This window comes from Orycteropus afer, unplaced genomic scaffold (genome assembly GCF_000298275.1).
Source record: "Orycteropus afer afer isolate SDZICR_OR568_19922 unplaced genomic scaffold, OryAfe1.0 scaffold00047, whole genome shotgun sequence".
Classification (NCBI taxonomy): domain Eukaryota; kingdom Metazoa; phylum Chordata; class Mammalia; order Tubulidentata; family Orycteropodidae; genus Orycteropus; species Orycteropus afer.
The window spans coordinates 2,461,044-2,477,904 of record NW_006921634.1 but is presented as its reverse complement, the minus strand read 5'-3'; the positions used below and the strand labels follow the sequence as shown (position 1 = coordinate 2,477,904).

Genomic DNA, 16,861 nt, shown 5'->3' with positions numbered 1-16,861 from the left:
TCACAATTTCTGTCTGGTGTTGTGCCTTTTCGTTTCTCTAAAAATGTTTCTATACAGTACCAATCTTTCTTTCACTGTTCACTTTAGTTTTGGTGCAGTATCATAGAAGGTTCTGCATCATAAGAGAAGTTAAAAGCAGTCTTGAATAACTGGAACACTTCTGTCAGGTTGTCTGAAGTAAATTTGTTTTCTGGCACTGCTGCTTCTATGTCTTCTTCCTCATCGTCTGGCACTGGTTCAGGAGCACTCATCGCCTGTTAATTTTTCTGGTGTGATGTTCATTATCACTTGGATTTATCCAAGGTCCATATCTTATCAAGAAAAATCCTGTATAAATGAACCTCCACAATTAAAACCCATGTTGTTCAAGGGTAAATTGTACTTTGATCTGTACCTGGGTATATCAGACAAGAAGTTGGAATAAATTGAAATTATTTCTATTAGATGTACAGAATGTGTGTGATTGAGTTGTATACTAAAACATATACTTTGAAAATAGTAGAATCCTAGTAGTATCAACATCTAGTATTTTATCTATAAATATGAGTGCTTCAAGCTACTTATTGCATTAGTTTGATTAAATATGAAAAGAAAATTCTAAAGAATAAAAAAGTGACATGAAGAAGAAAGGTAAGATTAGTTAGAATAGATAACAAAGGCCTAAAAAAAAAATAAAAAATAAAAAAAGTTGTGCTTTCAAATGAAATATGGAAGTGACAAGGAATAGATTGTTCAGTAACATTTGCTAACTCCTTTTCCGAAATGTAAAAGCACCACAAAAGCAAAAGCCTGGTAGTCTCTTTTTCTCCCCACCTCTTCCAAATGCTGTCTTGCTTAATTAAGTGCAATAGTTATATTCTGTCTCTCCTGTCCCAGCTATTTTTCAAAATAGAAGTGCTATCTTTACTTTGGGCCTTTATATAGAAGATCAAAGATTATCTGAAAAAAGAACCTAAACAATGGGCAGAAAACTATAAATTTCTCGCACTATAGTCAATGAGAGCATTATTATATATCATGAACTATAAATGTCTTATAGTGAGTTCAGAGTGTAAGTTTCCAATTCTTTCTCATTATAAAACTGGCTAGCCAATGGGGTTAGACAGTTTTCTCTATTCTTTTTTCATCTTTATTCTCTTCTGTCAGTTTCTACTAAATCTTTTGTGCATTTCTAAACTATACTTACTCCATAGAGTTCTATGCTAAAATGTTACTTTTTTTTTAAATCAATAACCCAACAATCATATCCTCATTCTCTATACTCTTTTTCAGAATTTTATTAAGTTATTTGGCAGAGGAAAATCTGCTTCTCTCCAATGGACTTTCCAACCACCTTCTATAAATTATTTCCCCAGATATTGTTTTCTCATTCCATTTATGAGATATTATGGCTTATTTTCCCTCCCTGTATTTTGAATTCTTTTATGTTTTCTTTACATTCTGCTCTAACTATGATCAAGAGGGGCAGAGTATTTTTAGAATCTCCCATTGAGTAAAGATAGAATTTCTAACTAGGGAATAGTCTTAAAATGGCCTTCCCACTGCAAAAATGACATGGAACATTCAGTGTACCACCATTTAACAATTTCCTTTGAGAAACCACACATAATTTATTTAAACCATCTCATGCCACTTCCATTAAACCCAGATAGAACTAATGAGCATTTGGTTAGTTCATTAAAAATATGTATTTATATCTATGACTGGAAGAGACCCATATTTGTACCCATTCCAAAGAAAGGTGATCCCACAGAATGTGGACATTATTGAACAATATCATTAATATTGCATGCAAATAAAATATTACTGAAGATATTTCAAAAACAGTTACAGCAAGTTGTCTCTGACTCATAGCAACCCTATGTACAACAGAATGAAAAACGTTGCCCAATCTTGTGCCATCTTCATGATCCCGACCATACCTGAGCCCATCACTGCAGCCATTGTGTCAATCCATCTTGTTGAGTGCCTTCCCCTTCGTTGGCCATCCACCTTACCAAGCATGATATTCTACTCCAGGGAATGGTTTCTTCTAATAATATGACCAAATTAGGTGAGATGAAGTTTGGCCATTCTCACTTCCAAAGAGCATTCTAGCTGCACTTCTTCTAGGAAAGATTTGTTATTTCTGTTAGCAGCCTATGGTACTTTCAGCATTCTTCATCAACACCACAACTCAAAAGCATAGACTCTTCTTCTGTCTTCCTTATTCATTGTCCAGCTCTCATATGCATACAAGAAGACTGAAAATACCATGGCCTTGGTTAGGAGAACCTTAGTCTTCAAGGAGACATCTTTGCTCTTCAGCACTTGAAAGAGATCTTTTGCAACAGACTTGCCCAATGCAATATGTCTTGTGATGTCTTGACTGCTGCTTCCATTGATGTTGATTGTAGAACCACGTAATATGAAGTCTTTGACAGCTTCAATCTTTTCTCCATTTATCATGATGCTGTTTATTAGTCCAGTTGTGAGGATTTTTGTTTTCTTTATATTGAGGTGTAATCCATACTACAGACTATAATCATCAATCTTCATCAGGAAGTGCTTCAAGTCATCCTCACTTTCAGCAAACAAAGTTGTGTCATCTCTGTATTGCAGGTTGTTAATGAGTCTTCCTCCAATCCTGATGCCCCGTTCTTCTTCATATAGCCCAGTTTCTTGCATTATTTGATCAGCATATAGATTGAATAAGTATGGTGAAAAGATACAGCCCTCTCATAGTTCCTTCTTGATTTTAAACCATGCACTATCCCCTTGTTCTGTTCAAATGACTGCCTCCTGGTCTACGTACAGTTTCCTCATGAGTACAAGTAAGTGTTCTGGAATTCTAACTCTTCTCAATGTTATCCATAATTTTTTATGATCCACATATTTGAATGCTTTTGCATAGCCAATGAAACACAAATAAACATGTTCCTGGTATTCTTTGCATTGAGCCAAGATCTATCTGACATCAGCAATGATATCCCTCATTCCACATTCTCTTCTGAACCCAACTTGCATTTCTGGAAGTGTTCTGTCTATATACTGCTGCAACCATTTTTGAATTATTTGCAGTAAGATTATACTTGCATGTTATATTAATGATAAATATCTGTATACACACACACACATGTTGTTGTTGTGATACATATACATATTAAATACTGGATAATTTGGGCCTTTTGCCTAATAGATTCTACCAACACATATGTCAAATGTACCCAGTAGCTCTTCTTCTTCTTTTTTTTTTAAGTGTATAGTTGTAATAAAAACTCAGACATTTACGTTCAGTTCAGCATTTGCCATAATCTTTATTTTTCATTAGAAATGGATTTACCTTTAAATTCCTGTCAGTAATATATCTTCATCTTAAATATAATTTCCCTTATAGCACCTTCCCCCCTCCCACAAAACAAAACAAAACAAAACAAAAAACCTAAAGAACATTTTACCATGTATTGAAACCAGGCCATCTGATTTACTTTCCTTCCTGTCCTTCTTACATAAAAAGAATACATTTGGTCTGACTTAATGTCTCAGAGATGTGTCTCACCCCAAAATCATTGGCTGTTATCCAGAAAAGTTTCTTGTAACCCTGTGATTTCATAGTTTAAATACTCTTCTCGTCTGGAGGGACATTTCTGGTCATGAATCAAATAATTCTTATTTTTTTTGGGGAAGACAGGCTTCTCTCTCCAAGTGTGTTCTTGTTATTGCCCCAACCCCTACTGCCAACATACATACACACACACCTCCTGTGATATATCATTCTTTCCCCAGGGTGTTGACAAGAGAACTGGATTACCTAGCACAGTACAAGAATAAGTAGACCAAGTGTTATGGAACACATAGCACAAAAACATCCAATGATGATTTATATTCACTTCAACTTGGATATACTAGCTTTCATGAATTGAGGTTTCAATAGTAAAATTTTCATGAAACAGATTGAAAAAACCAACTCAGTTGTGTACATGTCATATAGTAAAAGTAGAAAATGCTTATGTTCATGACAGTAATCATCATGAGTTTCACAGAATCAGTAGCATAGAGAATAGTTTTCAGAAGCTATTTAGTTCCTTCACTAATTCTGACAATGACTGGCATGGTGTTCTTTTTGTAGTTAATATCATGCTATGAATCAATGAACTATCTTCCCATGGGTGTGAGAAAGTACTAGAAACCCACCAGATAATTTCTCTGGAACTCTGGAATGTAGAAAGGGTTATAAGGTTAGTAAGAACACTAAATCTAATCAATAGGGTGCCTTGGGCAAATTAAAAAACTCCTGAATCATCTATAAAGTTAGAGTAAAAGTAAGAGAAATGAAATCTTGCTACAACATTGCTACAACAAGGTTCCCATGGGTGAACCTTGAAAACATCATGATGAGTGAAATAAGTTAGTCACAAAAGGACAAATATTGTATAATTCCATTTATATCAAATATCTGTAATAGGAAAGGGTATACAGACCTAAGTTTATTAGTGACAACCAGGGCTAAACATGAGGGAGGGCAGAAAGGGTTCTCATTTCTTCTAAATCAGCTCACTGCCGTCAAGTCTGATCTGACTCATAGCGACCCCTCCTTGAGTTTCCGAGGTGGTATCACTAGGGAAGTGGATTGGCCAACCTTCCTATTGAGGAGTGGCTAGTGGGTTTGAATCGCCAGCTTTCTGGTTAGCAGTCAAATGCCTTAGGCACTATGCCACCAGAGCTCCTACTCATTGCTTAGGGGACACTAAACTTCTGTAAAGGGTGATGGAAAATATTGGAAATGCATAACGGTAATAGTTGCACAATATAATGAGCACAATTAATGTCACTGAATTGTACATATGAAGAATGTTGGAATGGTAAATATTTTCTTACATATAAGTTGGCCACAATTAAAGAAAAAATGAAAAAGAAAAGCTGTAAAAATAAAAAAGATAACCTTATATTCTAACAGAATGGCATTTAATAAATACTCTCATCTGTCTCTTTTTTTTCCCCACCTGTTTCTTCTCCTTCTTTTCCCTTCTGATATATTTTAAGAAGAGATGAATATGACAGAAGGTTGTGCCTTCCAAACAGCTTGTGCCAGGCAAAATTTTTCTACAACAGGATTAAGTTTAATGTATGTACTTCCTGTAAGGAAAAACAACTTTCTGGAGGAGAAATGTGCCGTTTCCACAGGACTGTGCCATACGGCCCACAAATCGTCATACAATGTGAAGAGAAACACCAGGCTTCTTATAGACAGAAAATGATACACACCATCCACATGCTGTTAAGGTCTACTTCTCATAGTCCTCTATGAGATTATGGCCACAAAAAAAGGTTGGGAATAGATTGATCTTGATTCTACTTCTTTTTTTTTTTTTTTAAAGTAGATGCAGACCTTATCATTTCACCATTATGAAGTCAGCAGACATCTGTAATACACTTTGAAGAAACCAATGGAGGATAATGGTTACTGTTTTCAACAATTTGAAATGAGAACTACCACTTGTCTTTGTAGCTATCTTCACACATTGAATGGAGGGCCGGAAAAACATTGACGTCAAGGCCATGTTACTGCATTTCTTAGCTGGAGACAATCAAGGCCACTCCTGATGCCTCTTGATTCATGGGAACTCATTTTAATGGTTTTGAAAACTTCAGTGCTCTATTGGTCTTGTGCATTTTGATTTCTTGCATAGTCTATACTGAGACTGATGCGGCCACAGTTGGATAACGAGTATTCTAGATGAATAGATTGATGTTTCAGTCTATTTCTTCATGTGATATCCCATTTTTTTTTTTTTTTTTCCTTTCTTACTATTTCCTCTTCTAGGCTGACAGCTTTGGCCCTGGTAGGAGAGACCCTCTAGTACAAAACTGCCTTTGAAATTGAAGCTTCCTCCCTGTGTGTGGCTCTCTTCTGAAGGTGGCCAGGAATGAACTATTTCAGCAACTTGACTGGCAATGGAAATGATTTTGGAATTCACAGCTTCTGGTTCTATGCATTGTTCCACTTTAGAAAGGGATCTAGACCAATGCTGACTGTGAAAATCACTCTAACATTCTGTTGATCCCTCAACATGGATCTCCGTAGAATCTTCCTCCTTTTCTCCTCCTCCAAATAATGCTCTGCAAGAAGGTTTTTCCTTGGCAACACGTTTCTCACTGGCTTGGGAACTTCTGGAAGGCCTCGATGCCTGTGACCATGAGTCATTTGCCGACCAACTCCCCAGGCCCTTCTGCGATACACTTCTTGTTCTCAGCAGCTTTGGTAAAAAGACAGTAGAGATCTTCTTGAAGACATGGTGTTTAGCATAGAAAGGCTAGTATTTTGAATTCTATGCTGTTTGAGTCATCATCACCCAGGGGGATTTTTTCCAGGTCACATTCATGGATGGTGCTCATGGTGGATCTGGTCTCCAAGTTGTAGTGGTTTCTGCTTTAGGCTAGGGTGGCTATAAGGACGTTTCTATACCTCAGTCTCTCTCCACAACATTTAAGAGGAAACTCTAAACAGGTTTTCTTGGCTTCTCATTTAGAAAGGTATACATGATTTCTAGAGTCCATCTGGGTGTCATCTCTTCAGCTTGATTCTTACTTCTAATTATAAAGTTGAAAGAAGAGTATGTTCTTCTGCTGATCTTGCATCCAATATTTATTCCTGGATTAGATCTTATGTTTGGTCTTTGAAAAGAATAAGTCCTTCTATGTTTGATGTGTGTATATTCTTACAGTCTATTTGCCACTCTGAGGATTAAATTTCAAGGTTTCTGAATCATAGGAGCTAAAGGAACAGTGAGGAGCTCTGGTAGCATAGTGGCTAAAGCACTTGACTGCTAACCAGAAGGCTGGCGGTTCAAACCCACCAGCCACTCCTTGGAAGGAAGGTTGGGCAATCCTACTTCCGTAGTGATACTGCCTCGGAAACCCAAGGAGGGGTCGCTATGAGTCAGGGCCGACTCGATGGCACATAACAACAACAACAACAATAACAAAGGAACAGTGATCCTCTCTAAGGAGGATGTTCCAGTAAGAACTGAACTCCTCTATGTTCCCCAGACATGGATGGCAGATGTTCCAATTCTCTGTAGAAAAGAAATTGTATATTTCTCCTCAATCCATGTATCTGTTGCTAATCAGGTAAGAACTGAAGTCTTGAAGATAGGCACTTTTTTTGTTCTGTTATTTGTTGGTTTGTTTCTTTGTTTGCTTTCCTAGATTAGAAAGTATGTTGAGACCACTGCATTTTTTCAAATCTCTTCTATGGTATATTCAAAATGTTTGTTTGGATTATGGAGAATGATCTGAGGTCAAGAATAATAAATAAATAATTAAATATTTATTTATTTATTTATTGTCACCAATGTCATAAATTTGAGAAGCTATTCACATCAGTGTCTCTAAGTGTGTTTATTAAGTAATATAGGCCACACAATTAGATAGAAATAATTTTATATGATTTTCAAATAAGATCCCATTGGAATGAAACACAAGAATTTATCTAATAAAACAATGAAAAAATTCAGCAAAGATAATTTTAGCATTGACAAATCAATTCTCTAAATATTATTAGTTCAAATTCATTATTTAGTGAGGGTACAAAATGTGCCAAATTGTTTCAAATCTGTTTGGAAAAAGAAAGAAAAATACTAGGGAGATCTGAGATTGTCTGAAGGCTAAAGGGCTAGCATGATCAGATATAAAAACTAGGAAATCAGTTGTGATAAGAAATAACAATGTTATCACATTAAATAACTTGGGGAATGTGTGGGAGAGGAGAAAGTATGTATTTTGATTAGGAAATACATTAAGTTTGGAAAAACACAGAATATTCACATTTTAAGAAATATTTTATAAGAATATATTCTTAACATGCATTTTAAATATTATAATGATATTCTACTTCAAGAATAAATTCTACTATAAGAAAAAAGATGTTCAGAGTGTCTCTGAAGACAGAACAGAAATTTAATCATCATAGAATGTGAGAAAACCAATAAAACCAAACCTACTGCCATCAAGGTGATTCTGACTCACAGTGACCCTATAGCAATAGAAAAATTGCCCCATGGAATTTATAAGGCTGAAAATCTTTATGGAAGCAGACTGCCTATTCTATCTCCCACTGAGTGGCTAGTGGTATGACTGCCAACATTTTGTTGAGAATACTGAAGAAAATTAGAGATGCTTTTATAATTAAGGTTGTGTGTCAACGAGGCTGGTCTCATTTATGAGATAGTCATTTTCCATGATCACCTCTACAATGATAACTTCTGTGAACAGCCAATCAGTTGAAAGAAATTTCCTTCGGGGGTGTGGCCTGCTTCCAATGTACATGGACATCCTGGCAAAGATCTCTGGCTTTTTGCTCCAGATCCAACATCTGGCTTATTATCATCTGGACTTGAACCAGTGGCCTGCTGTATTACCTGCCAAACTTGTGATTGTTGCTTTGCAGCCTGTGAGCCAACTATCTGCCATTTTAGCTGCTGATCTTGGATTCATCAACCTTCAAAGCCAACAGCCTGCTTTATTGCCTGCCAATCTTGAGTTCAACAGCTTCTGAGGCTACATGAGTTGAAAGAGGCCTCCAGCTTGACATCTGATCCCCAGACTTGAGACTTAACTAGTCTCTATAGCTGCATAGCCATTTCTTTGATATATACTTTTTTTTCTCTCTCCTATGTGTGAGGTGTTTTGCTTCCTGGTTTTGCTTATCTAGAGAACCCAGCCTAAGACAAATGCCATATTGTATGATCACATTTTACATAGCATGAAACTAAAGTTTAGAAAGATTCAATGACTTCTCTGAATTCTTATGCCTAGTTACTGGCAGAGTCATGGCTAACATCTCCAAACTAATTCCCATTGCACTGTATAATGCCAAAGGTCCTCTCTAAGAAAGACCACAACTTCTACAGTGGGGAAAAAAAAAGGCAGGATTTCCTTCCATATCTGACTTTAAAAAATAGAAAGGAAAGCCAGACTCTGTTGGATAGCTTAATATTCAAAATCCAAGTTTGTTTCAAGCTTTTTGATTAAAAATAAAATCAGGAATAAACGAATCATGTATGAATCTACAAATAGCATTTCACACTATAGAATATTTTTCATCATTAATGCTCATATAATTGCAGAGAAATGAAATAAATGGCAAGTGAAACATGTCCAAAATTCGGACATGCAATGATAAAGCAAATTTCTTTTTAACATAGGCTCTTTTAATTTAGAATACTTAATAGTTTTTCTGAAATATGGGAAAAGAAATTTGGCTCCTTAATTAAAGGATTCCTTTTCACATTTCATTTAGTTTGGATGTCCTGATTCGGTGACCCTCTCCTGATCCAACTGGCAAACAACGCCAGCTTCCTTTGTAACGCAGGCTATTCATATGGTTTCCTCCCAGTAACTAAGTGATCTCTGCTAATAATCCTCTTACTCTTTTTGCTTAAGGCCCTCTGGTTTTTTTCCTTGCTTGGCCCCAGGACTTTCCCTCTTGCCTGAAATTTCTTCTCTTTAACTTCAGTAAAGCTGCTGTCAGCTCAACTTTTATTTTCTAAATGTCATCCTTGTATCATCTTTGCCAACGCCATAATTTAGATGCATCAGTTTTTCTTTGGTCTTCCTTACTCATTGTCCGTCTTTCACATGAATATGAGGTGATTAAAAATACCACAGTTTTTGGTCAGGTGCAATGTAGACCTCAAAGTGACATCTTTGCTTTTTAGCACTTTAAAGAATTCTTTTCCAGCAGATTTGCCCAATGGAATAAATCATTTGATTTCTTCAGTGCTCCTTCTTTGGGGGATGACTGTGAATCCAAGTAAAATGTAATCCTTGACATCAATCTTTTCTCCATTTATCATGATCTTGCTTAAGAATCTGATTGTGAAGATTTTTGTTTTCTTTCTGTTGAAGTGTAATCTATACCTAAGGCTGAAGTCTTTGATCTTTAGCAAAAAGTGCTTCAAGTCCTTTTCGTTTTCAGCAAGCAAGATTGTGTCATCTGCATGAGTTCTTAATGACTCTTCCTCCCATTATGATTGTGTGTTCTTCAGATAGTAACTTTTCAGATTATTTGCTCTACTTACAGATTGAATAAGTATGGTGAAAGCATACAACCCTGACATACATCTTTCCTGATTTTAAACCACAAGATATTCCCTTGTTCTGTTTAAATAACTACCTTTTGGTCTATGAGCAGGTTCAGCATGACCACAATTAAGTGTTCTGGAATTTCTTTTCTTTGCAATGTTACCCATAATTTCTTATGATTCACACAGTCAAATGCTTTTGCATAGTCAATGAAACATTAAATCATTATCTTTCTGGTAGTGTCTGGTTTTAGCCAAGATACATCTAATATCAGGTATCCCTCATTGTACATCCTATTCTGAATCCAGCTTGAATTTTTGACAATTCCCTGCTAATCTGCTTCTACAAATGTTTTTTAATTAAATTTTACTTGTTTGTGACATTATTTTGTTTATTTATTTTTAAAATAATGTCTGTGTTCTGTTGGATTACCTTTCTTTGGAATGGACACAAATATAGATCTCTTCTAGTTGATTGCTCAGGTAGATAGCTTCCAAGTTTCCTGCCACAGACAAGTGAGCATTTCCAACATTGTGTCTGTTTGTTGTGGTTGTTGTTATGTGCCATCGAATAGGACTCCACTCAAAATGACGCCTCCTTGGGTTTCCAAAGCAGTATCACTACGGAAGTAGATGTTAGAACATCTCAAATGGTATTCTGCCAAATCCTGAAGCTTTATTTTTTGACAATACCTCCAGTGTAACTTGGACTTCTTCCTTCAGTACCATTAATTCTTGATCATATGCTGTTGTTGTTGTTGTTATGTGCCCCAACTCATAGCGATCCCTCCTTCAGTTTCCGAGGCGGTATCACTACAGAAGTAGGATTGCCCAACCTTCCTTCCGAGGAGTGGCTGGTGGGTTTGAACCACCAGCCTTCTGGTTAGCAGTCAAGTGCCTCAGGCACTATGCTACCAGAGCTCCTTGATCGTATGCTACCTCCTGAAATTATTGAATGTTGACTAATTATTTTTGGTAGCATGACTTTGTGCATTCCTTACATCTTCTTTTGATACCTCCTGTGTCATTCAATATTTTGTCCATAGATCCTTCATATTGCAACTTGCGACTTGATTTTTTTTTCTTCAGTGTTTTTAGCTTGAGAAATGCTAAGTGTGTTATTCCCTATTGGTTTCTAACTCTAGATCTTTGCACATTTTATATTATTGTAATACTGTACTTTGTCTTCTTGAACTGCCTTTTGAAATCTTCTATTCAGCTCTTTTACTTCATTTCTTCAGTTTGCTTTAGTTACTCTATATTCAAGAGAAAATTTCAGGATGTCTGCCAATATTCATTTTAGTTTTTTCTTTCTTTTTTGTCTTTTTGTGGTATTAGTGAAGAGTGTTGAATGTACCACAGATTGCCAAAAGAACAATCAAATCTGTCTTAGAAGAAGTACGGATAGAATGCTTCTTAGAAGCAAGGATGGCTAGACTTTCTCACTCTCGCTGCTGTTGAGTAGGCTCTGACTCATAGAGATCCTTCCTTGGGTTTCTGAGGTGGTATCACTACAGAAGTAGGATTGCCCAACCTTCCTTCCGAGGAGTGGCTGGTGGGTTTGAACCGCCAGCCTTCTGGTTAGTAGTCAAATGTCTTCAACACTACTCCACCAGAACTCCCACTATGCCACGTGTAATTTGGATATATTGCCACGAGGGACCAGTCCCTGGGGAAGGACATCATGCTTGGTAGAGTGGAGGATCAGTGAAATGAAGAAGACCCTCAACACGATAGACTGACGCAGTGACTGCAACAATGACTCAAGCATAGCACTGATGGTGAGGATGGCACAGGACTAGGCAATGTTTCATTCTGAGTTGCTGAGTCAGAACCAACCCAACTTCATCTAACAAAAATGACAACAACACCTTATCTCAGTTTCCCCTTACCCAGACTTCTTTATCACATCACCTTCTACATTTGTATAAATCAAAAACTTGTTGTCATAGAGTCAAATTCCACTCATAGCAACCTGAAAGTACAGAGTAGAACTGGTCCATAGGGATTCTAAAGCTGTAAATTTTTATGGAAGCAGACTGCCAAATCTTTCTCCCATAGAGCTGCTGGTGGGTTTGAACTGGTGACCTTTCACTTAGCAGCCAAGTGCTTTCACTATGTGCCACCAGTGTTCTTTGCCTTTGTATAGTACTTTTAATTATCTGAAACTTTTACTTGCTTGTCATATGACTTCCCTCTAAGGCCAGGTTAAACTAGTGCTTTTTATTTGATTCAATATCCTCAACATTCTCTAGAACATTTACTCTCCTGATTGTGTGTTACTGCTACTTCCTGAGATTTGAACATGGTACTCTCACTGTTGTTGCACAAGATGCTTTTCTTAAGTGCATTCTCTCACTGGCTAATGCAAAGTTTATACTCCACTAAGGTTTTCATGAGAGTTTCTATAAAGCCCCTTCTCTCAAATTCTGTAGCTATTCAATTAAATTTTTTAAAAATCTAAATAAACTTTATATTTAAGTGTCACAAGCATTATACAAAATAAAACACACCATTTAACTCTATCATTTAGAAAGTCACTGTAGAGCTTCTTACCTATTGAAAAAGAAAACCAGAAAATGTAACATTCAGCCTGTGTTTAGCTTGCATTCCTTTTTATTTGCAGTGCGTTCCTTATTCACTTTAACTCTCTTGTGACATTACGCTTCATGAATCTAGAAAACTTGTATTATACCAACACCAGTGATGCATTTTTAGGGTTTGGAAAATATTTTTAGGAACTTGTTTCAAAAGGCACAAAATATAATAGTGTCACTCCATGTAGAGTTGCAAATTACTTGTATTATGAGCAAGGAAAACTGTTGGCATGAACTTGGTGGAACACTCTTGCAATTTCTGAATAAGAAATAATGTTAATATATTAGACATAGGCCACATAACCCCATTTAAGTTCCCCTCTGGCATCACTAGCTTTTTTTTTTCCTTGATAGCATGGAGAACTTTGTAATTATACATTTTGTGCCACTGAGAGATCCAGTGTGTAATTACACAGTTCAAATACAGTAGTGCTGGTTACTGTTCAAATCCATGTAGCTATGTGGGATTAAAATGTATTTAACACTAATTACATAAGAAGTGTGATGGGACTTATTACTGATTTTACTGTGAATGTGAACGTGCAGGTATAATCTACTTCATTTGTACAGCAATGTAGTGTCGAACTCTGTAAGCAAGATTGTACAATCATTGAGTTAGTGTAATGTTTTTGATATTTTACACCTACTTTATAAACATTACAGAAGAAAATGAATAAATTTCACAGTGTGGTGTATTTTGTGTAAATAGTACATTTTTATTACTTATGTATTTTGGGGTTCTTTTAACTGATTTTTTTTCTTTCCTTTGTTCAGCTTGAGCCATCAGGTAATCTAATTAGTGAACAGCAGATGGCGCTGCATTGAATAGCCCTGCATTTTCAATTTTCAGCCCATGCTGTAATCATAACACTTTGAAGATGGAATGCACATTACCAATAATCTTGTCCAACTCCTCAATTTAAAATTCAAAACACTCAAACTAAGAGAAGTTATACATTTCCACAAAAATGCTGCATGTAAATGTTTCATCCTGCATTAAAAATCAAATGAATTTTAACCAGACTATTCTAGCTTTAAGGAGCCTTCTTGGCACAGTCCACCACTCATCTGTCAGGCTGTCTTATTGTGGTGTTTTGCAACTTGTTGTGATGCTGAAAGCTATGCCACAGGTATTTCAAATACCTGCAGGGTCCCCCATGGTGGACAAGTTTCAGCAGTTTCCAGACTAAGACAGATTAGGAAGAAGGACGTGACCAGGTCCTCTTCTGTAAAAAACTGGCCACTCAAAGCCTTATGACTAGCAGAGAAACACTGTCTGATACAGTTCCAGAAAATTTCACAGTGGTTGAGTGCATTCATCTGCTAACCACAAGGTTGGCAATTCAAACGTCCTAGTTGCTTCGTGGGAGAAAGATGTGGCAGTCTGTAAAGATTACAGCCTTGAAAACCCTATGGGGCAATAGGACAATCTACTTTCTCAGTGATACTGCCTCGGAAACTCAAAGAGGGGTCTCTATGAGTCGGGTCCGACTTGACAGCCCATAGCAACAATAACAACTCTGTCCTATAGAGTCCCTTTGGTTGGAATCATTTTGATGGCATTGGGTTTTTGTTTTGGTTTATCTTAGCTTTCCAAGGAATTAAAGCTTGTTGCAAAGCAAATAGTCAAATTTTAAATTCAAGTTGTGCCACATACTAGCTGTGTGATACTGTGAAAATCATTTAGTCATTTTCACACTATGTTTATACAACTTCAAAAAAGGGAATTAAAAGCACACCTACCATATAGAGTCGTCTTCTCTTTTTAAGTGGTTTAGATGAAAGCTATATGTAATACAGTGTAAAACTTTCTACATTGCAGATGCTCTAGACATATTAGTCTCCCTGGTGAATTCAAGGGATCATACTTCTTTTCATCATTTTCATAATCTTAAGGCATTTATTAAGTATGTAATTGTACCTTGCACTATATCAAGGATAAGAAGACTTCTTCCCTCTTGTACTCCAAGATATATACTCTGATGAAGATATATAAACAAAGCAGAATGAAAATACATGGAGTCAATAAGCAGAAGGACATTGGGCTAATGATGTAGGACAGGGATATGGCATCTCAAGCTGGCCAGGACAGACAAAGTGATATGACAAATATAATGAACCTCAAGTGAATTACTTAGAAGAAACTTTTCAGGGTTGAACTTTCAAGGAATTGGCTATTCTTATCTTCTCTGTGTTTCATGAAATCCTGCATACTTCTCACATTCTCAAGTATTACCACATGATCTAAATTTTTTATTAGAACTTTTCCATTTGATCTTGGCATGATCTGCATTCTGAGTTTAGTCTTCACAAATAATTAAATTTGTAGCTTTCCCTATTCTGACTTCAATTTATTTGCATGTACAACGAAGGGGAAGAGCTGGACTCGAAAGATGATTTTTCTCTACAATACTATGATTGTATTTTTTTGGTTTTGTTTTCTCAAATATTATCTATACATCTTGACTTCACTAGATGGAATATACAAGAGTCAAATCAACTAATCTGTGGAAAGAGGTGGTGGAGAAGCTTAATATCATCGATCAGAACAAGACCAGAAGCTGAGTGTGGAACAGACCATCAATTGCTCATATGCAATTTCAAGTTGAAGTTGAAGAAAATTAAAAGAAATCCACAAGAGCCAAAATATGACCTTGATTATATCCCAGCTGAATATAGAAACCACAAGAAGAATACATTTGATGTATTGAACATCAATGACTGAAGACCAAACAAGTTATGGTATGACATTAAGAATATCATACATGAAGAAAGCAAAAGATCATTATATGCACATCCATGTTCATTGCAGCACTATTCACAATAGCAAAAAGATAGAAATAACCCCAGTGCCCATCAACAGAAGAATGGATACCTGAACTATGGCACATAAACATAATGGAATATTATGGAACACAAAAGAATAATGTAGAATCTGCAAAACACTGCATAATGTGGATGAACTCAGAGGACATTATGCAGAATGAAATAAGTCAATTACAGAATGACAAATATTGTATTAGTTCACTATTGCAAAAAGTTAAGGAAAAGTTTATAGATGGAAGAAAACTTTGTTGGTTGCCAGAGATGGGAGAGGAAGAGAAAGAACACTGCTAGATAGGTAGAGATGAGCACTGATTTAGGTGAAGAGAAGGGCAATGTACCAAAAGCAAGTAATCAACACAGAGGCACTGAGGAAGAGGAAGACAGAGAAGTGCATGGGAGGTATAGACAACAAAGTTGAACCCTTTTGCATGTACAGTATTGTGTTATTACTGATGGCAAGCACTGATCTATGGGGGCATAGATAGGTGGACAGGCTGAATGATCAGGTATGTCTACACAGGGGGAAGTGGCCCATGACCATGTATAGGGTTGGCAACTGGTGTTTCTACATGTGTATTTGTATGTGTTGTAAGAATGTCCCGTGTATAGTAGAGTTGACAAGGTGCAACATTGTGGTCGTTTCTTGGCCAAAGCCAGCTACCCTGAGGAAGTGAACACTTGGACCTATGGGCTCAGGACTATGGTGATAGGGGACATCAATCTCAATTGGCATAACATACTACACAAAAGCAGTGTGCCACATCTTATTTTGGTGAATAGCAACTAGGGTCTTAAAAGCCTGCAAATACCCATCTAGATTCAACAATGGGTCTCTGCTCATCTAGAACAAAGGAGAATGAAGAAAACCAAAGATGCATGGAAACAATCAGTCAAGGGACTACCATGAGATCCTTAGTCTATATGATCATGAGACTGGAAGAACTAGATGTGCCCTGCTACCACTGCCACCCACTCAGAAAGGCATCAATGCGAGAGGCCCTGGATAGAGTGGGAAAACAATTGGAACAAACTTAAAATCTTAAAACTTAAAATCATAACAAAAAGACAAAATTTGCTGATCTGATAGAGCCTAATGAGACTCTGGGGTTACTAGTTACTCTTTATGTCTGGAACTGAACTCATTCTTGTGGCTTCCAGCCAAACAGTAGACAAGCATAGGGAGTAAAGATTTACATCAGTTCAATACACTCCTTGAAGGGATCAACTGTGGGAGAACAGAAAGGCAGTGTTTCCACAGCGAGATAGCTGGGGGGTGGGGGAATGCATGGGAGGGAAGGACACAAGAAAGAGGTAACTATTGGGAGCTCTGGTAGGGTAGTGCCTAAGGCACTTGACTGCTAACCAGAAGGCTGG

General features: G+C 36.8%; 1 pseudogene; it reads right to left on the bottom strand.

Annotated features, from left to right (window-relative positions):
* Positions 1 to 16,861, bottom strand: part of LOC103194678 — a 39,697-nt pseudogene that overhangs the window by 18,251 nt on the left and 4,585 nt on the right.